The 26,360-nt window shown below is 46.0% G+C and overlaps 1 pseudogene; it reads left to right on the plus strand.

Annotated features, from left to right (window-relative positions):
- Positions 1-14,342: 14,342 nt before the first annotated feature.
- On the plus strand, positions 14,343-15,876 carry LOC147648045 (syncytin-A-like; annotated as a pseudogene).
- Positions 15,877-26,360: the final 10,484 nt, after the last annotated feature.

A 26,360-nucleotide genomic window follows, 5' to 3' on the forward strand; every position in this document is an offset into this window, starting at 1 on the left:
ATGGGACCAAAGACAAAGCAGCCAGACCAAGAGAATGGCCCAAAGCATTGCACAGAACCAGGGAAGAAAACACTGTTGCCATAACAGCTGAAATAATTCTTAACAAATCTCTCCACATATTTGCATATTTATTGGACATGCCCAGGGCTCCTGTGTACATATATCTCTGTCTTTATTCCCATTTGGAAGCAGTTGAACTGGCAGGATCTGCACAGCAGCAGCAGCAGCAGCTGCTCCAGGCTGGGAACATGAGTGGCAGTGCTGATTTCCAGAGCCTTCTGTCCCCCAGGTGAAGCCAAGGCAGGAGCAGATTGAAAAGTGCTGGCGCTGCTGCTGCTGCTGCTGCTGCTCAGTGCCAGAGAGCTCTGTCTGGGCAGGGCACGGTGCCCACTGTGCTGTGGGCTCTTTCTCCTGCCAGATCTGGACACACCTGGGAACAAGTGATGATGACTTCTGGGAAAAACAAGGAGTTTTTTGGGAGCTGCATTACTCTGCACACACTTGGGCCACCTGCAGTACAGAGCTTTGGCCTTCAAAAAAGGTAAACCAGAGAGAAACAGCTGGAAAATATTTCATTTTTACCATTTTCATTTTCTGACAGACTTAAATCACAACTCAGAATTTATTGACATGAGAGTAGTGGTATCCTGAGGCTCTCTGCTAGTCATTGTCATAGGTTCAGTGCCAGGGTCTTCATTTCTTCATGCAGGAACAGGAATAACACAGCACCAATATGAGGATCAGATCATTTGTTTATTCTCTAAGCTTGGTTACTTTTATACTGTATATAGATCTATTCATACAAGTATCTCCTGCAGAACTGGCTGCACACATCCTTGTAAGCATTTGTATTGGATAATTACATTTGTGTATATGGGACCACAACTTGTGTGTTCAACTTCTCTATCTCTCATCTCCTTTGGCTCTTCCTTTGTGTTCTTTTGCTGACCACAACTGTTCCTTCCCTGTCTGATAACCTTGCCCACATTCTTAACTCTTTCTCTTTATGGTGAAATTTGTTCTAATGCAGCTCAGGGTCCTACATCTCCCCTTCTTTTCTTTAAAATTGGAGGAACTAAATGGTGCAACATTTGTTGAATGCATTGTAAGAAACAAGGCAGAAGCAGCAGAAAGCTTAGAAATACAATCAGTAATATTATTGCCCTCTTGACCAAGGTCTGCCACCAACCCCTTAAACCCAAACTAGGAAGAAAAAGGATCATGTCATTCTCTGATATGCTTCATGTTTTCATGTAGTCCTGCCATTTGTTTATCAATATTTTGGGAGTGCTCAGATAAGTTAAAACAACACATTCCTTCAAAATCTTCACACCCGTGTCCATGTGCTAATAACAAAAAATCTATAGCTGCAAGATTTTGCATGGGTGGCATGCCTAATACTATCAACATCAGTCAGCAACTCACTCAACACTTTCTTAGTCAAATGCAACTGTTTGTCTCCCTGTCCTGGGTTGCAGTATATTCTATCACCATCCTCATGTACTGTTGAAACCAGGTGAGGCAGTGCTCCCTGCCTCCCCCCCCCCCCCCCCCGGGCTACCTTCTGTTAATGGGCCCATCAATGCCCTGCCCCATGACTCATAGATAACTTCCCCCTGTATTGTCCCCTGTTAATGGGCCCACCACTGCCTTGCTGCATGACTCAGAGATAACTTCCTCCTGGACTGTTTTCTGTTAATGGCTCATCAAGACCTTATCTCATGACTCACCATCCCATTGTGAGATGCTCCTCCCCGAGGGAGGAGCCAAGCATTCCATACTAGATATAAGCTGAGAATTCGAACACCACAGCTGCCCTTACCTACGAGACTTCCAGAGGACAGGAGCTACTGCTGGACTTTCAGCTGAAGACCAGACCCCCTTTCTTCCAGAAGATCACGCTTCAACAAGACCACCTCATCTGGACGACTACCATCACCCTAACAGGGTTCCAGGCTGTATTCTGACTCTGTCAGTGTTTTTGATATTATTGCATTTATTCTTTTTATCATTTTCCTATTAAATTATAATTCTGACTTGCGATCTCTCACTGGTTTGATTTCAAACTAGTACATATTTTGGCGCCCAACGTGGGGCATTAACCTGAGAGAAAGTCAGAATTGCAATTTCATATTAACAGAAACCTATCCACCATGGTGGTTGGCTTGTCTATATGGGTACTGTATCTTGCTCTCTATATTTTCCCTCACATGAGGAACTACTTGCCTGTTGTATTGCTCCTGTTGAGACCAGGGAATGGTATGAGAATTGCTTTATTGGTTTATTATGCTTATGGCATGATAACCTGTGAGGCAATGAATACCATTCGGAATATATACTCAATTTTGTTTGCTTGTCCTAGTCTGGGCTGCTACATCTGGGACCTTCTCAACAATCGCACCCTGCCCTTGGTGGGAAGAGTGGAGAGTGGTTTCTTCCAGCCTTTCAGGTCAGGCACAGCAGTTTTTAAAAATATTGAGTTCTCTCTGGATGCCAAGGACAGCCTAGTCTTGCTGTTTTGTTTTCTCTGCATGGCCTGCACCATGTACACCATGCTTAGAAACAAAGCACTGTTTGGTGTGGTACAGCGTCTTCTTGAGGAGGAAGAGAAAAGAACCAAGAGCAGAGCAACAGCATCCATGACCACACAGACTGCCACAGAGGAGAAAAGAACCAAGAGCAAAGCCACAGCGTCCGTGTCTACGCAGACTGCCACAGAGGAGAAAGAAACCAAGAGCAAAGCAACAGCATCCGTGTCCACTCAGACTGCCACAGAGGAGAAAGGAACCAAGAGCAAAACAACAGCGTCCATGTCTACGCAGACTACCACAGAGGAGAAAGGAACCAAAAGGGCCATGAGCACCTCCACACAAACAGTCACCGAACCAGAGCAGCCTAAACCGGTAGAAGTTGCCCCCATTCAGAAAAAGAAATCAAAAAGCAAATCAGTCCGCATAGTGACTGATGAGGGTGAGGCAGGACCTTCACACGCAGCGGAGGAGACAGAACCAGAGATTATCACTCGCTCTCTATCCCTAGGTGAGCTGCGTGACCTGCGGAGGGAATTCACCCGCCAGACGAACGAGTCCATCCTAACCTGGCTGCTCCGCATCTGGGACGCTGCAGCAAACGACACCATCCTGGATGGAAGTGAGGCCAGGCAACTGGGATCGCTGTCCCGGGATGTGGTCATTGACCAGGGGATTGGGAGAACCCAAGAAACTCTCAGCCTCTGGAGGCGACTGCTGACAAGTGTAAGGGACAGATACCTCTGCAAAGAAGACCTCCAGGTGCACCAGGGAAAATGGAGCACAATGGAACAGGGTATCCGATGCCTGAGGGAGTTGGCTGTGCTGGAGATCATTTTTGCAGAAGATGAGAGATTTCCTAAGAGCCCAGATGGTGTCCAGTGCACGTCACAGATGTGGCTGAGATTTGCACGGCTTGGACCAGAGATGTACTCCCGTTACCTGGCAACACTGCAATGGAGGGAAGGTGAGGACAGGGTGGGTGTCCTGGCCAATAAACTAAGAATCTACGAGGACACTGTCACTGCCCCGTTTCGCACCCATGTCTCATCTGTGGAAACAAGGCTGGCTGAGCAAGTCCGGAGCTTGATTGAAGAGGGCCATCAGAAACTAAAAAAGGAACTTAAGGAAGAAATTTACCACGTCTCCCCAGAACCAACAAGAGTCTCTGCTATTAGGAGCAGGCATTCCCCAGCCAGGGAGAAAGGATACACTCCACGAGGTAACCTCTGGTTTTTTCTCCAGGAGCATGGAGAAGACATGAGGAAGTGGGATGGAAAACCCACCTCCTCCTTAGCAGCCCGGGTACGTGAACTAAAAAGAAGGACAACTACCACAAGGAGCTCATCTAGAGCCAGCGCCGCTCCGGTCTCTCGTGGCCAGAACATCAGAAGGTATAGAAATGATGATATAAGTGATCCTCTTGAAGGGACATCAAGAGCATATTCACCGGAAGAGAGCAACGTGCACCATGACCAGGATTAGAGGGTCCCTGCCTCTAGCCAGGTAGAGGAGAGGGACAACCGGATCTATTAGACAGTGTGGATCCGATGGCCTGGCACATCTGACCCACAAAGATATACGGCTTTGGTTGATACCGGCGCTCAATGCACTCTAATGCCATCAAAGTATGTGGGAGCAGAACCCGTTTCTATTTCTGGGGTGACAGGGGGATCCCAGGAGCTCACGGTACTGGAAGCTGAAGTGAGTTTAACTGGGAATGAGTGGCAGAAACACCCCATCGTGACTGGTCCAGAGGCCCCATGCATCCTCGGCATAGATTACTTCAGGAACGGGTACTTCAAAGACCCAAAAGGTTATCGCTGGGCTTTTGAGATAGCTGCTCTAGAGACAGAAGGCATCAGACAACTGAGTACCTTGCCTGGTCTCTCAGACAACCCTTCTGCTGTGAGACTACTGAGAGTTGAAGAACAACAGGTACCAATTGCCAGAGCAACAGTGCACCGTCGGCAATACCGCACCGACAGAGACTCTGTGGTCCCCATCCATACGATGATTCGTGAGCTGGAGAGCCAAGGGGTGGTCAGCAAGGCTCGTTCACCCTTTAACAGCCCCATATGGCCAGTGCGTAAATCCAGTAGAGAATAGAGACTGACGGTGGATTACCGTGGACTGAATGAAGTCACGCCACCACTGAGTGCAGCCGTACCAGACATGCTGGAGCTTCAGTATGAGCTGGAATCCAAGGCAGCAAAGTAGTACGCGACCATTGATATTGCAAATGCGTTTTTCTCCATTCCTCTGGCAGCAGAGTGCAGGCCTCAGTTTGCCTTCACCTGGAGGGGTGTGCAGTATACCTGGAACCGATTGCCCCAGGAGTGGAAGCACAGTCCTACTATCTGCCATGGACTGATCCAGACTGTGCTAGAAAAGGGTGAAGCTCCAGAACACCTGCAGTACATTGATGACATCATTGTGTGGGGGAACACGGCAGCAGAAGTATTTGAGAAGGGACAGAAGATCATCCAGATTCTCCTGAAGGCTGGTTTTGCCATCAAGAGGAGCAAAGTCAAGGGACCTGCCCGGGAGATCCAGTTCCTGGGGGTAAAGTGGCAAGATGGACGGCGTCAGATTCCCACTGAAGTCATCAATAAGATCACTGCGATGTCTCCACCGACCAACAAGAAAGAAACACAAGCTTTCCTAGGTGCCATAAGCTTTTGGAAAATGCACATTCCTGAATATAGCCAGATTGTGAGCCCTCTCTACCTGGTTACCCGCAAAAAAAACAATTTCCATTGAGGCCCTGAACAACAACAAGCTTTCGCCCAGATCAAGCAGGAAATCGCTCATGCGGTAGCCCTTGGTCCAGTCAGAACAGGGCCAGAAGTGAAAAACGTGCTCTACTCTGCAGCCGGGAACAATGGTCTGTCCTGGAGCCTTTGGCAGAAGGTGCCTGGTGAAACTCGGGGTCGACCACTGGGATTCTGGAGCCGAAGCTACAGAGGATCCGAAGCCAACTACACCCCAAAGAGAAGGAAATTTTAGCCGCCTATAAAAGAGTCCAAGCTGCCTCAGAAGTCATTGGTACTGAAGCGCAGCTGCTTCTGGCACCCCGACTGCCGGTGCTGGGGTAGATGTTCAAGAGAAAGATTCCTTCCACGCATCATGCCACCGATGCTACTTGGAGCAAATGGATTGCCCTCATTACACAGCGTGCCCGTATTAGAAACCTGAACCGCCCTGAGATTCTGGAAATTATAACAAACTGGCCTGAAGGTGAGACTTTTGGATTATCTTCTGAAGAAGAGGAGCAAGTGACACGTGCTGAGGAAGCCCCACCATATAATGAGCTACCGGAGAGTGAAAGACGATATGCCCTCTTCACCGATGGTTCCTGCCAAATTGTAAGCACTAACCGGAAATAGAAAGCTGCTGTATGGAGCCCCACACGACGAGTTGCACAAGCTACCGAAGGAGAGGGTGGATCGAGTCAGGTCGCAGAACTTAAAGCTGTCCAGCTGGCTTTAGATATTGCTGAAAGAGAAAAGTGGCCGAGGCTCTATCTCTACACTGACTCCTGGATGGTAGCTAATGCTCTGTGGGGATGGCTGGATCGATAGAGAAAAGCCAACTGGCAGCGCAGAGGGAAACCCATCTGAGCCGCTGAGATTTGGCAGGACATCGCCGCTCGGGTGGAGAAGCTGATCGTGAAAGTTCGACACGTAGATGCTCATATACCCAAAAGTCGGGCTAATGAAGAGCACCGTAACAATGAGCAGGTGGATCGAGCTGCCAAGGTGAAAATATCACAGGTAGATCTGGACTAGCAGCACAAGAGAGAATTATTTTTAGCTCGTTGGGCCCATGATGCCTCTGGTCATCAGGGACGAGATGCAACGTACCGATGGGCTCGTGAGCGAGGGGTAGACCTTACTATGGACAGCATCTCACAGGTTATCCACAACTGCGAGACCTGCGCTGCAATCAAACAGGCCAAACGGGTAAAGCCTCTGTGGTACGGTGGAAGATAGTCCAAGTACAGGTATGGGGAAGCCTGGCAAATTGACTACATCACCCTTCCCCAAACCCGCCAAGGCAAGCGCTACGTGTTGACCATAGTGGAAGCAACCACTAGATGGCTGGAGACATACCCTGTGCCTCATGCTACTGCCCGGAACACCATCTTGGGCCTGGAAAAGCAAGTCCTTTAGAGACATGGCACCCCTGAGAAAATCAAGTCAGACAACGAGACGCATTTCAAGAACAGCCTCGTAAGTACTTGGGCCAGAGAACATGGAATTGAATGGATCTATCATATCCCTTATCATGCACCAGCTGCTGGGAAAGTTGAACGGTGCAATGGACTACTCAAGACTACCCTAAAAGCACTTAGTAGAGGAACCTTCAAAAATTGAGAAGTGAACTTAGCAAAGGCCACCTGGATGGTTAACACCAGAAGATCCATCAATCGAGCTGGTCCTGCCCAGTCTGAACCCTTGCACACGGTGGATGGAGATAAAGTCCCTGTGGTACACATGAGAGGTATGTTAGGAAAGACTGTTTAGATTAATCCCACCTCAGGCAAGAGCAAACCTATCCGTGGGATTGTCTTCGCTCAAGGACCTAGTTGCACTTGGTGGGTAATGCGGAAAGATGGAGAAACCCGATGTGTGCCACAAGGAGACCTCATTTTAAGTGAGAACTGTGTGTAAGGTTCCATTGTATATATATATATATATATGTGTGTGTGTGTGTGTGGAGTTTAAGGAAGGTACTGATTTGGAATTATGTAGATGGTAATAGAATAAGGGGTGGATTATGTCCTGGGTTGCAGTATATTCTATCACCATCCTCATGTACTGTTGAAACCAGGTGAGGCAGTGCTCCCTGCCTCCCCCCCCCCCCCCCCCCCGGGCTACCTTCTGTTAACGGGCCCATCAATGCCCTGCCCCATGACTCATAGATAACTTCCCCCTGTATTGTCCCCTGTTAATGGGCCCACCACTGCCTTGCTGCATGACTCAGAGATAACTTCCTCCTGGACTGTTTTCTGTTAATGGCTCATCAAGACCTTATCTCATGACTCACCATCCCATTGTGAGATGCTCCTCCCCGAGGGAGGAGCCAAGCATTCCATACTAGATATAAGCTGAGAATTCGAACACCACAGCTGCCCTTACCTACGAGACTTCCAGAGGACAGGAGCTACTGCTGGACTTTCAGCTGAAGACCAGACCCCCTTTCTTCCAGAAGATCACGCTTCAACAAGACCACCTCATCTGGACGACTACCATCACCCTAACAGGGTTCCAGGCTGTATTCTGACTCTGTCAGTGTTTTTGATATTATTGCATTTATTCTTTTTATCATTTTCCTATTAAATTATAATTCTGACTTGCGATCTCTCACTGGTTTGATTTCAAACTAGTACACTCCCCAACAGGCAAGATGAGCTTTATTTTTCACATTCCTGGCAGCCATTCCCTCTGGTAAATGGAAAGATGTTGCAATGACAGTCACCAATGATGGTAATTGCACATTGGCACTACAAGTCTCATCAAAATTCAAATGGATTGATGTGATCTTTGATGATGACTTTGACTGGCATTCAATAAATTCCTCATGTGGGGGGCAAATAATTTTAGTGGACCAAGAGAGCATGGTCCACCAACAGGTCATCTTGGAATACCAGGCTGTAGAGGAATGGCTGGAGAGCAAAGGTCATATTCCCATGCAGCAGTTAGCTGGGAAAGAGTTAGACAATGGAGTACAGTTGGTGTGAGATGTTGCAAAAGTCAGGAAGGCCTTGGTGATAACTGTTAACTGAGAACAGGATGCTGTGATCAGAAGAATGTGAATTCAGCATAGCTGAGCGATCACAGGAATGTAGAATTAGGTGGAGTTGACCTTAAATGAAATATCCAATAATGAGCTTGCTTTTGCACTATGTATGAGCCTAATTATTGATGCTATATAAGTGGTTATAGAGTTACCAATAAATGAGATTTGCTGATCATTCATATTGAGTGCTGCATTTTCTCCCGCCAAACTCTTCAAATGGCACCCGAACAACAGGGACCTGAGCGACCCTTGGAACCTTTGGAATCTTTGGGACTTTAAAAAGGAGTCGGAGTCGGCCAAGTGAGTGGTGACAGGGGACGGGTCCTCCGTAGCAAGGACGGCGAAAAGCAACAGCTGTGCTGCATTCCAGGCAACCTCGGAGGAGGGTTCTGATCACACAGTAGGGTTGCCGTGCCCAGGCGACCTTAGAGGAGAGTCCTGCCGTAACGTGCTGCCGAAACCTTGTAGGGCTGCAACAGTGCTGATGGTAAGATGGAAAGGCAAGTAGCATATGATTTATTTACCTGCTTTTTAGAAAAGCAACAGGTTAAAAACTTTGATTTGTGCAAGGAGCTTCCTGAACTTCTTGCTTATGGGTATGCTCAGGGTTGTTTTCAGAATCCCCATACAGTCCATGAATTAAGTGAGTGGCGAAAGTTTGGAGAAAAATTGTGGGAAGCTACTTTAGATGATGATAAAACTGCTAAAAAATTGGGAAAGCTGTGGCGGACAGTTCATAATGTTCTTTTGCAGTATCAGGCTGAACAGGCAGCTGCCACAAAGGCATCTGCAGCTATGTCAAAAAATAAATTATTAGAGGGAATTAATGAATGTCCATTGCCACCCGCCACGAACACAGTAATCTTAACCCCCACCACGCAGTCACTGACCTCTGCTTCAGCTGCTAATTCTTTTGTGTCATCTCAAATTCCTTCACCTACTAACCTTGATTCTGGAACGGAGCCTTTGGCACCGTTACCATCCTCTCCTATGGGAAATAAATCTGTCCCTGGGGTAGGATGTGAGTTAGGTGAGACTGTTGCACGGGAAAGAAGGGAGACATGGGCTACGTTGGCACGGAATGTTTTGCAAGAAGGAGATCAGGAAATGACAGATGCTGTATTGGAAGTAGTATGTCCCGTAACCTTTGCACCGATGCAAGGGGGAGGAATACAAGCTCAAATTACAGCTTTAGATTGAAAGTGGTTATCACAGTTGCGATCTGCAGTCAGTCAGTTTGGAGTGACCAGTGAACCGGTTAGACAGATTATCTGTGGGGTACACAGATTTTGTTGCCTGCAGATTGTAGGAGCATTATGAAGTTGATTCTTACTAAGCATCAGCAGTTGTTGTTTAATGCGCACTGGCAAGCTTATTGTCAAGAATGTGTAAATGTGCAAAGGCAGGCAGGTGATCCACTGCATGGATTAACTTTGGAAGAACTTCTGGGATTAGGAGCATATAGTCAAATTGAGGCACAAGCTGTTTTGGGACCAGATAAATTGAAAGAAGGAATGCGACTGGCATGAGCTGCGTTTGATCAGATTAAGAAGCCAGGAGGAATTCCATCTTATATGGGTATTAAACAGGGGCAAGATGAGTCATTTGGAGCATTTATTGATAAAGCGGCTACAGCTATAGAACGGGCAGGTGTTCCTGAATATATGAGGGGAGCATTATTAAAACAATGTGCCTTACAAAATTGTAATCCAGCAACCAAGTCAATTTTAAATTCCCTAAGTGCTAATTGGACTATTGAGGAGGCATTAGAGAGAATGTCTAATATACCAGTGGGTTCACAGGCAATGTTCGTCCAAGCAATTAAAGAACTAGGGCAAGGGTTAGAAAAGCAGGCTGCATCTACTCAGAGTCAGGTTTTAGAAGCTCTTGCACCCCTACAAGTGGCTACAACTAACAATGGCACGATTCCAGCCTCTCGATTCAAATGTTTTCGCTGTGGCAACCTTGGACATATTCGAAAGGAATGTACTGTATTGTCTGTTTGGTGCAATCAGTGTCGGTCCAATACCCACGCTGATAATGTCTGCCACCAGCGATCGGGAAATGGGAAAGCCAGCATGAGAAGCCGCCGCGCCAGGACACAAATAGCAGCTGCTGGAACATCAGTGCAACTTCCCTCCAGCCTGCCACAGCAGGGAGCCTTGGTCTGGACCTGGCAGCCTCAGTGACTGTGGATTTATTGACATCACAGCCCTACAAGATTCCCACGGGAATTATTGGACCACTGATAATAAATGGAAAAGCTATGGGTGCAATAGTGTTGGGGTGTTCATCTGCTAGTCTTGTGGGACTATTTATTTTACCTGGAGTAATTGATGTGGACTATTTTGGTGAAATACATATCATGGCATATACACTGGCACCACCAACTAGAATTGATAAAGGACAGCGAATTGCACAATTAGTGCCGCTGCCACAATGTACCCATCAGTTGACACCACTGAAAAATCAATCACGGGGTACGGGTGGATTTGGTTCTACAGGAGGAATTACATTGCTTACTCTGGACTTAAACACTCGAGCCAAGCGAACAGTTGTTCTCAATTATAACAGAGAATCCCACCACTTAGAAGGACTATTGGATAGTGGGGCGAACTCAAGTATTGTTGCTCCACAATATTGGCCCCAGGAATGGCCTTTGTTGCCTAGTATGGTTCCTGTTACAGGGGTGGGAGGCTTAACTCTGGCAAAAAGGTCTCCACAAATCCAGATTCAATTAGATGGGAAGGTCATCAATTCTGTTTTGTCAATTGTTCCATTACCAGACAAAGTTCAATGTCTAATTGGACAAGATATTCTGTCACAACTTGGTGTTATTTTGACCAACGAACACCCTTTAGAACAGAGGCCATTGTTTGGACTTTCCCACTCCCACTTAAATGGATAATTCAGGAACCAGTATGGGTTGAACAGTGGCCTTTAAAAAGGGAAAGTCTGCAACTAGCTCATCAATTAGTGCTGGAACAATATCAACAAGGACATTTAAAATTGTCAACAAGTCCTTGGAATACTCCTATTTTTGTTATAAAAAAGAAATCTGGGAAATATCGATTGCTTCACAGCTTACGTGCAGTAAATGAACAAATGGAGCCAATGGGGGCACTACAACCTGGTTTGCCCAATCCTGCAATGTTACCAAAAGATTGGCCCTTGTTAATAATTGATTTAAAGGACTGTTTTCTCACTATCTCATTGCATGAACAGGATACTTGCAGATTTGCTTTTACTTTGCCATCATTAAATCGAGCAGAACCAGACAAGAGATTTGAATGGACAGTTTTACCACAGAGTATGCGTAATTCTCCTACCTTGTGTCAGCTTTACGTTGACAATGCTTTGTAGCCACTACGTGCTCGATGGCCTACAACTATTATTTATCACTATATGGATGATATTCTTTTTGCTCAGTCACAACCTTTTGCAGATAAACAAGTTCAGGACATTCAAACACAACTACTTCAGAATGGACTGATTGTTGCACCTGAGAAAATACAGCAGTCATCCCCATGGAAATATCTCGGGTGGACTTTAACTGAGCAGTATGTTGCCCCTCAGAAACTGTCATTGAACATGTCACTTCATACTGTTCATGATGCTCAGCGATTGCTAGGAGATTTGCAATGGCTTAAACATGTTGTAGGTATTCCTAATGAATTTATACAACCCTTACGACCTTTGTTAAAAGGTACTGATCCTACAGCACCTATACAGGTCACCAGTGAACAACAAGAAACTCTCAATAAAATAATGGACTGTATCCAGACAGGTGTTGTTCATAGGCGAGATCCAGACTTGGACATTAACCTTACTGTATGGTTTGGACCTCAACATCTCATTGGTGCCTTAACGCAACAACAAAAGAAAACGGGGGAAATATGGGTATTAGAGTGGTTATTGCCACCACTTCAACAGAGACATACCTTAATTCAAAAAATTGAAATTTTAGCAAATTTGATAAAACAAGGGCGGAAGCGATTGTGGCAAATTATGGGTGCAGATCCAGCTGTAATTCAGATACCAATAAAAAAGGACACTTTAGACTGGTATTTAATTCACAGTTCCACACTGCAAGAAGCATTGCTTGACAATAGTAGTGTGGTCAGTACTGAGGAAGTGCCTCGAATACCACTACGATGGATAGGCCAGCAGAACTGGATTGAAAAGCCCAAACGATCATTTGTGCCATTACCAGGGGCACCAATTGTGTTCACTGATGCTGGAAAGAAATCTTGTACAGCTGCTGCTACATGGCAAAATTCAGAAGGACAATGGAATCATCACATTATTCCAGCTCAAAAGGAGGACACATTACAAACTCTTGAATTAGTTGCTGTTGTTTGGGTTTTGGTGCAGTTTAAGGGTCCTGTTAATGTGGTAACTGATTCTTTATATGTTGCAGGAGTGAGTGAACGTATTGAAAATGCAGACATCAAGGAAGTAAAAAACCCTCGCTTATATGAACTGTTTTTGCAGCTTCAAAGAGCAGTAAAGTTGAGGACTGCTGCCTTTGCTATTATCCATATTCGTAGCCACAAATGGGATGTGGGTTTAGGAGAAGGAAATGCTAGGGCAGATCAACTGGTTTCATTGACACAAAATAGTCCTGTCCCACCACAGACGTTAGCTAGAGAAGCTCATGCCATCTTTCATCAAAATGCAAAAGGTGTCTATAGGGAGTTTCAGATACCTTTAGAGGAGGCTCGGGCTATTGTCAAAGCTTGTCCTATTTGTAGTTTTCACAATCAAGGCAGTGGATTGGGTCTTGGGGTAAACCCTAGAGGATTACAGGCTAATGAGTTGTGGCAAATGGATGTTACTAATTTTGCAGAGTTTGGGAGAGTTAAGTATGTACTTGTCACCGTTGATACTTACAGTCATTACATCTGGGCTACAGCTCAATCTGGTGAGAAAGCACGGAATGTTGAGTGACATTTAGTAAGTTGTTTTGCAGTCATGGGAGTTCCACGTTCTATCAAAACAGACAATGGGCCTGCTTATTGCAGTAGTAGAATTAAACAGGTGATGCAATCATGGGGAATCAAACACATAACAGGGATTCCTCATTCCCCCACAGGTCAGGCAATAGTAGAACGAGCTAATGGTACTTTGAAGCAATATCTGAACAAATTTAGAGAGATCAAAGATCCACAAGAAAGATTATTGCGTTGCTTATTTGTTTTAAATTTTCTGTGTATCTTTGGAAACAGCGATTTGCCTGCAGCAATACGTCATAGTGCACCTGAAGCAGAAAAAACTCAAAGTTCAATATGGGTTCGCTATAAAGATCCAAAAATAGGTCTGTGGGGAGGTCCTAGCAAGGTACTATACTGGGGACGTGGTTATCTTTGTGTGTCTACCCCCACAGGGCCTGTCTGGGTGCTGAGCCGATGGACTAAACCTGCTGATCCCAGTGCTGCTGATCCCAGTGATTTACCTTCAGCTGATCCAGAAAATTTAGCAGATACTTCTCGCTCTCTACCATCAACATAGAGACGGGATCTGATGAACTCTCACATGAAAATCTTGTGTACAGTACCAAATTGTGAATGTTATCCTTTTGTATGTTACATTTGTAAAGTGTGTAAAGAAAAGTGGTGGACACATTCTAAGTGGGGTAGATCTCCAAGAGGGATTTATACAGAGTGTTACAACTTTGAAAGAAGTTTAACTGAGATTGCATTTACAGGAAGGTGTGCAAACAGGACAATTTGAAAAAGGATCTGATAGATGGTGGGAGATTTTTGCTTTTGGGGTAAATCCAGAAAACTATTGTTATCATCCTAATACCCCTTTACCGTTTATTATTGAAATAACAACAATACGTTGTCGTAAGACACTTACACAAGTCAGGTGTGATATCCCAGGGGTAAAAAATAAAAATTGGGAGCAATTCTTAAAACGGCAGTCTCGAGAGAAAGGGTCTTTCCCTGAAAGTTATCCCTGCTGCTGAGAAGATGGAACACCCTGTGGTTCGAAGCAACCGAATCGATGGGCAAGGCAGAGGGGTAAAAGAAAAGGGAAGCAAGATCTCACATGGGATCCAGCCAAAATGCTGGCGGAACTGCAACTATCTTTTTAAAGTCCTTAAAGGACTATTTCTGATCAGGTTGTTGTGGTTTACCATGACAAAGGGAAATGAAGGGTTTTTGATTGACATGGATAAGAGACAAAATATGTGGGTAACATGGGCTAATCAAACTGGACAGGATAATTTTTGCCTTTCAATGGCTACCACTTCGGATCCTTTTTGAACTTGTTTAGTGGGCGCACCTTTAGATGATTCACTCAATGCCACAATGTTTAAAAACTGGACAAAGAATTGGAAAACACCCAAGGAAGCAAACAAAACATTATGTGAAATTCCATCAGGTAAATTCAGGATCAATATCTGTGACAAAGGTTTAATTCAGGCAAATCCCATTGGTGCTCAAAATTGGAACATTGCTACAGGTTTAAATGTTACTGGGTCAGATCCACAAGAGTTAAGACAGTTAGGTTCAGCCCCTAGCAATTACTGTTTAAATTTTGTCAATAGGGCTAGGAGCAATCATGCAAAAAAGTCTCATGGGCAAAATGGTACAAATGTTTCTCCACAAAATTTGCTATATTTGCAAAATAATGATACATACTGTGGCAATTGGTCTCACAAAGTAAATTCTAGCAGTACATCTCTACAATTACCACCTAGTATTTTTCTAATTTGTGGAGATCGTGCATGGTAAGGACTGCCAGCAAACATTTATGGAGGGCCTTGTTATTTTGGGAAATTGACATTGTTTGCACCCACTATACAGCAACTATTAGGAGCCAATAGAACCAGGTTATGAACAAAGAGAAGTGTGTTTCAATTGCGACCAGAATGCAAAGATCAGGTTGAACTTTGGGAACATCGTACAGTGATTGTGTCATCTATTTTTACACCTGGAGTATCCAGTGCTCAAGCCTTAACACAGTTACGACAACTGGCATGTTGGACAGGAAAACAGTTTAACATTACATCAAAGGTTTTGTCTGATTTGCTTTTGGATATGAACAGTGTTAGGCATGCTGTATTGCAGAATAGAGCTGCTATTGATTTTCCACTATTAGCACAGGGCCATGGCTGTGAAGACTTTGATGGGATGTGTTGCATGAACCTTTCTGATCATTCAGTGTCTATTCATGCTCGTCTTCAACAACTACAGAGCAATATGAAAAAATTAACCATGCAAACAAATCCATTAGAGGAATGGTTTCAATCCCTAGGTCTTACAGGATGGTTAAAAAATTTGGCACAAATGGCAATTGTTGTTATATTGATCATTGTGATTGTGTTACTGTTTATTCCTTGCATGCTGCAATGCTTGCAAAACATGGTAAAAAAGGCTACTTCTACAGTTTCGTTAGTACAAAAAGAAAACGGGGGAATTGTAGAGGAATGGCTAGAGAGCAAAGGTCATATTCCCATGCAGCAGTTAGCTGGGAAAGAGTTAGACAATGGAGTACAGTTGGTGTGAGATGTTGCAAAAGTCAGGAAGGCCTTGGTGATAACTGTTAACTGAGAACAGGATGCTGTGATCAGAAGAATGTGAATTCAGCATAGATGAGCTATCACAGGAATGTAGAATTAGGTGGAGTTGACCTTAAATGAAATATCCAATAATGAGCTTGCTTTTGCACTATGTATGAGCCTAATTATTGATGCTATATAAGTGGTTTTAGAGTTACCAATAAATGAGATTTGCTGATCATTCATATTGAGTGCTGCATTTTCTCCCGCCAAACTCGTCAGCAGGCCATGCTCGATTCCTACAGATCAAAAGGAATCCTGGCAGGAGTTCCCACTCTCCTGAAGTGTTTCCTGTCAGACCCCCTGTTTTTAATCTGTTCCATGGAGATTGTCCTGTAACATTTGGATAACCTTCAAACAACGTTTTTCCTCCTTGCTCTTGTAACCAACTAATCCAAGGATCTCCAAACCAAACTACTCCTTTACCATTAACTGCTTACCATGGTGGGGCCATACTGTTGCAACTAGGCAGAACAGTAACATTGACATCCAAGGTTGGGAAAACACTGGCTAACAAATCCAGTTCTTGAAATGGAATAGGATATGATCAGTTCAAATTTGCAATTACTCTTTTCTGCCAGGCTGCATTGTGCATAAACGGCCGAGTATACTGTCCCTTTGGACTGAGACAGTCATCACTTCTGCCGCTTCTTAAATTTACAATTTTCGGGTCCCATCAACCAGAAAAATCTGTTTTGTTCTCCTGAAGGGGAATGCCAATTAAGCAAGTTCAAAAAGGGTCATTGGCCTGCTGTAAACTGAGACAAAAATCCTGCATACCAGACACATTAGCCCAGGTTACCCAAACATTTGTTTGTGCTTTGTCCAAAAACACCCTTCACCATACAATGAAAAACCCCCCAAAATCAACATTAACATCGCCATGGGCGTGCACGTCACCATCGTCTTTCTCCCATGTCCCGTTCACGACTACAAACTTGCCAACTTTGGGCAACTCCAACACCCAGACCACACTTGGTGTTCACTACCTTATTGCCTTGCCTAATACGTAATAATGCTAAGCGTTTAAGAAGCTCAAAGCTAATGTCTGCTAATACTCCCTGTCCAAAATCTTCAATCTGTTTGAATGAGTTTAGAAACTGTTGTTGTTCACGCAGTACTCTGACTGCACCCCTTGGAGCATTCCCTCCAGACAACTGATCTAATGATGGACCACCAAAGTCAGTCAACCATCGTGCTCTGGAGTAGGTAATAACCCATGTGATACACGGCTGACACGTATACACCTCCTCTCTTTCATGTGCCCGAGTGACTCTCCAACTCTCTTGTTTACACCAAGAACAACACACCAATAGCCAGGGTCAATAGTCAAGCCCTTCTTCTCCACAAACACCTTCAAGAGTCTCTAACTGTCTCTTGTCAACAATTGTTTTCAAACAGCCACATAAAATGCAGTAAGATCTGGCAAAAAACCAACTGCATCCTTATTGTCAGGGTGCAGGGCACTCAGCAATGGTGTCAATGCCAAGTTCATTCCATGCTGATGTCTCTTCCATGCTTCAAGACAAAGAGCTGATGTCATTATTCTTCTGTAAGCATGGTTTAAGCCATTTTGCAGGAATCCATGTAGATGAATCTTTCCCTGTGGAAATACAAGCATAAGATTTTCCCCAAGTTAATAACTGCATTGGGCCCTCCCATAACCCAGTCAGAGGAGGAAAATATTTAACTTGCATATTTTTAAAGGTAAAATCAGATTGGTTTGTTTGCACGTGTACTACTGCAGGAGGATGGTCTTGTCGTCCACCTACACTCAACCAATTTATAACAAATAATGTTTTTGCCAATATTTCATGGGGGGAACCCCCTATTTTCCCCTGTTTTTCCAAAATATTAAGGTGACTTTTATGAATGCCATGAATGCATTCAACAATTGCTTGGCTAGACGAGTTATATGGGACTCCATGGAGAAGTTGAATACCCCAATGTTGTAAAAAATTAGCAGTAGAAGTCGCTCAATACACGGGACCATTATCAGTTTTGATCTTCTTGGGGCAGCCCATCACAGCAAAAGTTGGAGTCCTTCTCCAAAGTTGTTGAGCTGCAGCAGCTGAGGCAGATGAATGGGCAGAAGCCCACACAAATGCTGAGCAAGTATCCACTGACATATGCACATAATGTAATGGTCCAAAAGGTGAAAATTCAGTAACATCAGTTTGCCAAACTCATGGGGCTGGAGTCCCCGAGGATTAGCTCCTCCATCTTGCACTGGTGTCAGAATAGTGCTGTCAGGACATGCTGCAAGCACTGCTCGAGCCAGTGTTTTTCGAATTCCAAGAGCAGCAGCAGATTGATGAAAGATACTATGTGATCAGGATGCCTCTTGAATAGTGTGACCTTTGGAGAGGATGACTGAAGAAGAGCCTTCCCCACTTACAAACCATACCAAAGAAGACATCAATGTCAATTTCTACCTCTAAGGAAAAAGTGGCAATTCAGAAGGAAATGTTGAGCTTTCTCACAGGGTCAGAAGGAGGGGAATCATCCAAAGGAGATGAGGCTTCAGAAAGTTTATGGATTTATAATCCTACTCTAAAATCCAACTCTACATTACTAGTCTACAATATTACTCTAAGCTGGCCATGGAGAAAACTGTTCTAAATTGATTAAAACATTATTTTTCTCGCCTTTCACTGCTTCACGGAAAGGATGAGTGGCACCAGGCTGGAGCCAGGCTTGGCTGATGTTACAAATTGATGCTGCAGAAAGGAAAAGAAGAAAGAAGCATGCTTTTCCAAGCTAAGAGCTTCAAAGGCAGGGGAGTATTTTTTAAATGAAAAGGGCATTGAGTCAGAGGAGGTCTAAGGAGCATGGGGCAGCAGTGGCATAGGTTGGCCCAAGAGCTGGTAAGTGCCCCACCCCTGGAAACAGCTCAGGTCTGAGTATCCTGTTCTCTTTAAAGATGTCCCTGCTCTCTGCAGGGCACTCGGACCACATGAGCTTTACAGGTCCCTGCCAGCCCTGCCCAGTCTAGGATTCCTCACCATTCTCAGTTGAACAGCACCAAGATTGGAAGGGAGGAGGAGGGGGGCACATCTGATGCCTTGGAATTCAGTGGAGGAGGAGCCACCATCCCTCAGACACTGTTTCACCTGCAGCCCCTTGGCATTTTACCTGCAGGAGCTCCTCAGCAGACCAGCACTGTGCCTCGTCTGTCTGCAGGCAGCAGCTCAGGAAGTCACGCAGCAAAGCTGAGAGGAGTTTGGGCTGCCGCAGCTGTGGGGTCCCTCCTTTGGCTATCAGGAGTTGAACCTGGAGCAAAAAGGAAACAAGAGGCTCCACCTGCTCCTTTCCCTGCAACTGCTCTCCCAGAGCCCATTGTTTCAGCTCCACTCTGCAGTGGCAGATTTTGCCCTGGCAGAGAGGCAGAGATGACTTCCCTGTATCATCAAAAAACACAAGCCCCAAAGCAGCCCCAGCTTTTCCAACATCCAGCAGGTCTGGCTTTGGCAGCTGATTTCATGGACTGATCTAGTTAGTGGGAAAATAAAGACATGCAAATGCATGTTTCCTTCTCTGAGGATTCACACCAGCTTGACAGGCTTCTTGGAAGAGGGATTTTGCTATTCTAACTCTACTGTTTCCAAGAATTATTACATGAGGATCTCTGCAAGGCGTGTTTGTCCCTTAAGCACAGCTGCCATAAACCAAAACTCATCAAGCTTTTTGTCCTGTTGTTGAAAACATTGGTATTTGGAAGAAAAGAAAGGAAATCCCCCAGGTGCTCTTCAGGGAAGGAAAGAAATATTTGGCATGCTATATTCAACAGAGATACATTAAGATGCCTCCACAGATGTATGGGATAAAAATGCCTTTTTGGGCACACAAGAGCCACCTGCAGATTTGTCTCTCTGCAGTCTGAAAATTTCAGATTTCCTTATGATGTAAAAGGAAAATATTCCTGGTGAAATCTGAAGAAAGAGAAGTGTCATCCCTTTGCTAACCCTCTACTCGTTGGATACTCAAGTCAATGAGCATTTGAGTACTCAAATACTGTTGGGCCCATCCCAGAAAGTGGCAGGAAACAAACTGGAGGTTTTGGCAGGCTCTCCCCATCACCAGGCTCCAGCTTGCTGATATGGAGAAAGTGGCTTGGCTTATGAACAAATATGGTCACTAAGTGTTTCAGCAGCACGGCACAAGAAGCAGCAGGGACTCTGTGCCTTTAAACCATCCTCTCCAGGTTACAGGCAAGAAGTGAGAAGAATGGGGGTGCACTTCCCTCAAAACCACTATTTCAGAAACTTTGTTTGGTTTGAGTTTCTTTCCTTCATTGCTGGAAAAATAATACCAGTTCTGAGGTGCTTGTTTCCTGTTATTAGGGCCATCTACACAGCCAAAAGAGCTGCAACGATAACCCAAAGCAAAATGTTGCCTGAGAATGGAGATTGTTTGCTTGAGGTAATGCTTGAGTTGCCTCACTGATGCAACCAAACCTAGAGCTGATGCTGATGTGCTGCAGGGACATTTCTAGAAGGGAGCCTCGGTGGAAATACTTGCAGCAGATGGCAGTGGCATATTAGGGCATCTCCTCATGGTTCTTTTATTTGGAACTTGATCTTTTTTTATTAACTTTTATGTTATCTTATACGTGTCTTTATATTTTTTTCTCTCTTGAGAGAGGATTATGGTCTCTAGGTCTTCTCTCTGCAGCGAAAGAGTTAATATCTCACCCAGGCCTGCAGATGGATATGATGATTTTTGCTGGGTAGTGGTTGAAATAGTTACAGTGATGAATTTGAGGCCATGTTGTGGTTGTGCTAAGATCTCAGGGACCTGACCACAGTGGTCATGGCTGTTCTGGCTGTGTGGTTGGCCCCTGCTGTTTTTCATTTCAGCTGCAGACTGATGGCTCCCCCTTCCCACTGATGGCAGCCGCTTGTGGGGGGTCGCGCTGGAGGGGGCCCGGCTTGACCAGCAGCTACTCCCAGGGCCCAGCGGACTCTGGCTCAGCACGAGCAGACAGGGCCAGGGCTGAGGCCAGGGCTTAGTGTTAGTAAGATGTTAGTAGCTGTGAATTGACTTAGCTCTGGCCAGGGCCCTGCAGCCTCCCATCCCCCGCCTGGCTCCTGTTGGGGCCTGGCCCGGCCCCTCCAGGCCTCGCAGGCTGCGGTGGAGCGGGGCAGGCCCAGCCAGAGCCCAGTTACCTTTCAAGGCTGGAAACAAGAGAGAGCCCTCTTGGGCTTGCCTGTCTTTTAAAATGTAGAATTCACAGGGGCAGAGCAAGCTTCTAAATGGTTTAATGGGTTGTCAGCTCTCAGAACTAGACAGCTATTGGTTTTTTCCTAGGCACAGAGGAAGCTCTTAACAGATTCTCTCAGAAAAATCATTTTCCTGGCTGGCTTCTTCCCTCCTCACTGAGTATTAATTAATACTCACTCTGCTGGTCTTCTGGGGGTCTTTGGGGCTGAAGTGAGCAATTTTCCTTCAGCTGAACTTTTCACTTTGTCTTCTTGCGAATGCTCCCTTCAGTTCTTTCACCCCCCTCTTTCCATTTCTTCTGGCTTAGGGGTCCAAAAGAAGCCAAGGAACACCCTCATCCTATGGCACATTTATGCTTGCAGCCTGTTTACATATTCCAGCTCCTTATCTCATCCAGTAGTCTTTATTCTCTTCCTGCTAATATTGGAGCAGTCAGCATTTCACACAGGTTTTGTAGCCCCTTCTTTTACACAAGGCAATTTTATAAATGATTCCTGATTCTTAATTTCTCTGTTTCAACCCAAGTGATCTTTAGGGGACATGTGGGTCACTGAGCTGATACTAGATTCCCAGAATAGGTATCCAGTTGAAAGGAATGAGAGAGATTTCTCTTTACAAACTGCGGGTAAAGCTAGTGTCGTGGTTTTAAACCAATATCTAAGAAAATTACTTATTTCTTGCTGTGAGATATGGATTAGAACAAGAGCAAAACAGGCATAGAACTTAAAAGGGAAAAAAAAGAAAGTTTATTGACAAACTACAATAATAACAACACCGGAATAAACTTCCAGAAAAACCTTTTCATCCCCTACCTAACCACTATTCCACTATTCCCTTGACATGACAACAGAGACAAAAACCTTGGAACTTTGATGGTTAAAACAGTCAAAATTCTTGCTACAGTCTTTTCACCAGTCTTTGTAGAGAAACAGAAGTTTCTTCCTGTTAATTTATGGAGTTTCTCACAAGAAAACTATTTTTTATAGTTTTCTATTGCTCTAATGTTAGCTGCCCAGAGCTGCTATTATTAGAGTTCACTCCTCCCATTTTCACATCACTCTGAAGTGTGTATGGGCCATGAGTCTAGGGGTAGCATTTTTAAGGATAAGTTATTCAAAGGTAAAAAAAGTCTTCTTCATCTGTTTCTGTGAGCTTCACGAAAAAACAGTTTTCTCATTGCCTCTCAAGGCTTCAAATCTCCCAGCACTTCACTATACCATAATTACTCTACTTTTTAGTCAGATTTACACTTTGAACACTTTATTCCTCCCTAGATCCTGTATCATGAATTAAAAGAGTTCTTTTCAGAACTTCATTGTCCATCTCCATAGTTTTAACAGAGAGATATTTCAGCTTAATTAAAGCATCTTCTTAATTCTCTACCTCTTCTGAAGCTTCTTTTCTTTCCTGTCACTGGTAGTTTATAAAGTCTCTTTTCATGTTGATCACTCTCTTTTTCTCTCTCTGGATAAAAAGATTAATCTGCAAGTCTCATCTGGGTAATGAAAGAGTTAAAATCTTGCCCAGGCTTTTGTAGATGATTCGGGGATCTCTGCTGAACCGGAGCTGGAGCCGTCTGCGATGGAAAGTTCTTCACAGCTGCTCTAGAGAGTGTGGTCGCTGCTCCAGCCCGCTGCAGGTCCAGAGCCTCTCTCTTTCTTCACTTGGCTGTTTCTAGTGAATGTAGTTACAGCAAAACCTGCAGCCGAGCCAGAGATCGGCTCGGCCTGGCCCGTGGCCCGTGGAAAACCTTCCCCAGGCGTCCCCCCCGCATCTCCCGGCCGGGAGACGTGGCAGGCCCGGCTCCCGTCCCCACCCGGCCGCATGGCCTGGGCAGGGAACGGGAAGCCGGGAGCTCTGCCACCCTTCACAGCCAGGAAAACAAAGAGAACCCAGAGAGCTCTGCTTTTACACTTTAAGGTAGGGTTCACAAGTTGATCCCACTTTTCAATGGCCTAAACTGCTGTCAATTCCCAGCAATGACCGATAATTGGTCAGGAGAAAAGACTCCAGGCAGTTCCCAGCAACTCCAACTCCCTTAAAGGTAAAGTAACTCCATGACAACTAGGTACTGAGAGATGGAAGAAGCAATGCGTGGAACCATCAGATCCATAGGATAAGAAAAAGGGGGGGTGGGGTATACATTAGAAGGGGGTCTTTATTAGGCAATTTGGGAAGCCTGTACGTCTCAAATACTTCCACCAATGGGTAAAGAGAGTGGGAAATGCAGCCGGGAAATTAGGAAAAAAAGGAGGCTGCATCCTCTAAAAATTTGAGAGACCCCAGGGGAATGCCCCATGGCCTTTCCCTTTATTCAAGTAAAGTAACAAGACTCCTCCGTCTTTATTTTGGATATAAACCTCTGGTGTTTGTGGACTAATTTTCCTGGCATAAGTGCCTCATGCGTCACTGAGGGAAGGCGGATGCCCCGTGTGTTGCTGAGGTGTCATGAAGATTCCCTGCATGCCACTCTGGAGCCATGAGGGTCACTGAGGGTGGCAGGTGTTCAGGATTCCACTGAGGTGACATGGGGGTCACTGAGCAGAGGCGGGTGTCTGTTGAGTCCCTCAGGGGATGTCGGGGTCACTGAGGGAACGTGGGCCTCATTTGAGGGGGAGTCGGGCATGCCGGGTGTGGCTGAGCACACATGCTGGTCGCTGAAGGTACCTGAGGGCCTCTGAGGGCACGTGGGCGCTCCCTGAGGGACACGGGAGGGGCAGGCGCGTCCCCACTGCGCAGCCGCCCCCGCCGCCGCCGCCGCTCCCTGCCGCAGAGGGCATTTCTCGCCCAGGCGCAGGCGGCCCCGGCCCGCCTCTCCCCTCAGCCACGGGGTGCGAGCTCGAACCCACTATGTCCGCCCCTCCAGGCCAGGCACTGGGCGGCCTTCCATAAGCGGTGTGGGAAGTGCCCTGGGGCAGCCCAGCGCTGATACACATAGAGGAGAATGGGGCAGGATTGTCTCAGGACTAGGGAGTGTTTCAGTTTGTGAGAGGTAAACCTGGAGTGGCTCAGAGGGAGAGAACTTCATAGGAGAGGAATGCTGGCATTATCTGGTGTCACCTGTAGGGCACAGAATGAACATTTGGGGTTTAAAGTTGAGGTAATCACTAGGCTGAGAGAATTACGAAATCGGAAGCAATCTCTGGAGTACATGTAGTGGACATTTGGCAGATAATTAGAAGTGACCTCGAAGAGACAAAATTACATTTGAGGAAGAGTCTGAGGTAATAGCTAGAGAGGACATTGCGATAATTTTGTGACAAAATCTGAGATAAATTTTAGGAGAAAGAAAGAACGTTTTGGGAGTAAAATATCAGGTTATCTGACTTCCCACTACCTTGTGCCATACTCCAGCAGGAGGGCCTTGTCCTCCCTGTCCCCAGCCAGCCCAGCCTGCGCACCTCAGGGTGTCCCCACCATCCTGGTAAAGCCCAGCCTTGATGGCTTCTGCCGCAGGTCCGGGAGACACTTTGGGGAAGCGTCAGATTTGCTGGGCATCGGCTGTCCGGGGGCTGCTTATCCCTCTGACACCCAGTTCCTCAGGGCTTCCTATTGCCCCAGCTCCTCAAGAGCTTCCTGTCCCCTTGGAGCCTCCAGCCTCCACACATCCCCCTCGTGCCTTCCCACAGCCTTGTCCTGTCATGGCCACCGCAGTCTCTCATCCCTTCATGGCCTCCAACCACCCCATCCCCTCAGCATCTCCCCCGGCGTGGCCTGGCAGCAGCGCTGCAGCCCCACAGGAGCTCCAGAGGAGCTGGATCAAGAGGCACCTGGGAGTCCTCAGCAACCCAGTCAGCACCACACGGGCACGAGGACACAGATGGCGCTTCCTGGCTGCGACAGGGCTTCTGCCTTCAGCAAAACCACCAAAGGCCAAGGGCTTCTGGCCATTTTCCCTGCACCACTGCATGCCTGGGCAGCTTGCCGAGCACAAGCATCCTTTCCCTCCTCTTCCCCATGCCCTGCACACCCTGGGCAGCGAAAGAAAGATCCTGGGAGTCTGTCTATTATAACACATCCTATATTTATATACTAAAGAAAAACAAAAAGAAGAAAAGAACAATCTTGAAGGAAAGGGAAATGTTTGCCTGCTCATGTGGGTCCAGCAGGCAGAGCCTGCCAGATCAGTTGCCAGCAGAGCTCCAGCAGCGCAGCCAGCAAAGACCCGACAGATGAGGCCATGACCTCCATGCTCCGCAGAGCTGATCTTGCAGCCTCTGGAACGTGGAGATTGGAGCGTGGTCTCCTGCCCTGAGAAGGCACAATGTCTGAATTGCCAGGCTTTTGACCTCCAGGCTGATGTCACCTGTCATGTCTTCAAGGGCTGGAAGGGGTTTTCAATGATAGTTCTTCAAGATGCTTTCTTCTGTCTTCCGTTTGCAGAAGAAAATCAAAATACATTTGCTTTTGCATGGGAGAATCCCACCACTGGCAGGAAAAAACAACCTTAGCTGGATGCATTGAGGGTATTACCTCAAGGGTTCAAAAAAATTCCCAAAGTTTTTGGGAATTGCAATGAATAAGGTGTAATGATTGGCTCACGCAAATGAGGAGGAGTTATTAAGTATGTTGGGAAGAAGTTCTGTTAAGATTTATAGGTCTTTTGACAGGTACTCCTGTGGTTCCAGTTTGGTCTTCAACCCTTTTCTGCTGTCCCCTCAATCCTCCCCTTCCTTTCTGTGGTTACTGCCTGGCAGCTCTGGCTGGCCGGGCTGTCAAAACACGTCAGGGTGGGCGTACTCTTGTCCCTGGCAAGAGGTGGCAGGGAGTGGGGGACACTGGGTGCTGGGAGGCTTGGCAGGCCAATATCTCGCCATCAGTCAAGATGCAAGAAGGGCTTCACCGACAAAAGGCACAGAGGACTGACTGACAGACCTTGGGAGGAGCCAAATCTACCGCTAGGGATGAGGCCACGGACCCTAGGAGGAGCCAAGTATACATATATGGGCAAAGCCACGGACTGCGGGAGGTGCTGGGAGGAAATACAGGGACTGCTTATCAATATTAATGTAGCTGGTGCAACCTTGAGTGTATAAAAGGCAGAGACACCATTCTGTGGGCTGAGCCTCTGGTGAGCAGAAAGAGTCTCACAATGCTCCCAGCCCTGTCCCCACTTTGCTTTGTAACTTGAACATGATCTAACTAAATTTTATTTACTCATTCCTGCTTATGGTCTGAGTCATTTGTAACAGGAATCAATTGGCTAAAGAATTAGAGCAATAGCAGTCTCTGCC

The sequence above is a fragment of the Cyanistes caeruleus genome, chromosome Z, assembly GCF_971803275.1.
Source record: "Cyanistes caeruleus chromosome Z, bCyaCae1.hap1.1, whole genome shotgun sequence".
Lineage (NCBI taxonomy): Eukaryota > Metazoa > Chordata > Aves > Passeriformes > Paridae > Cyanistes > Cyanistes caeruleus.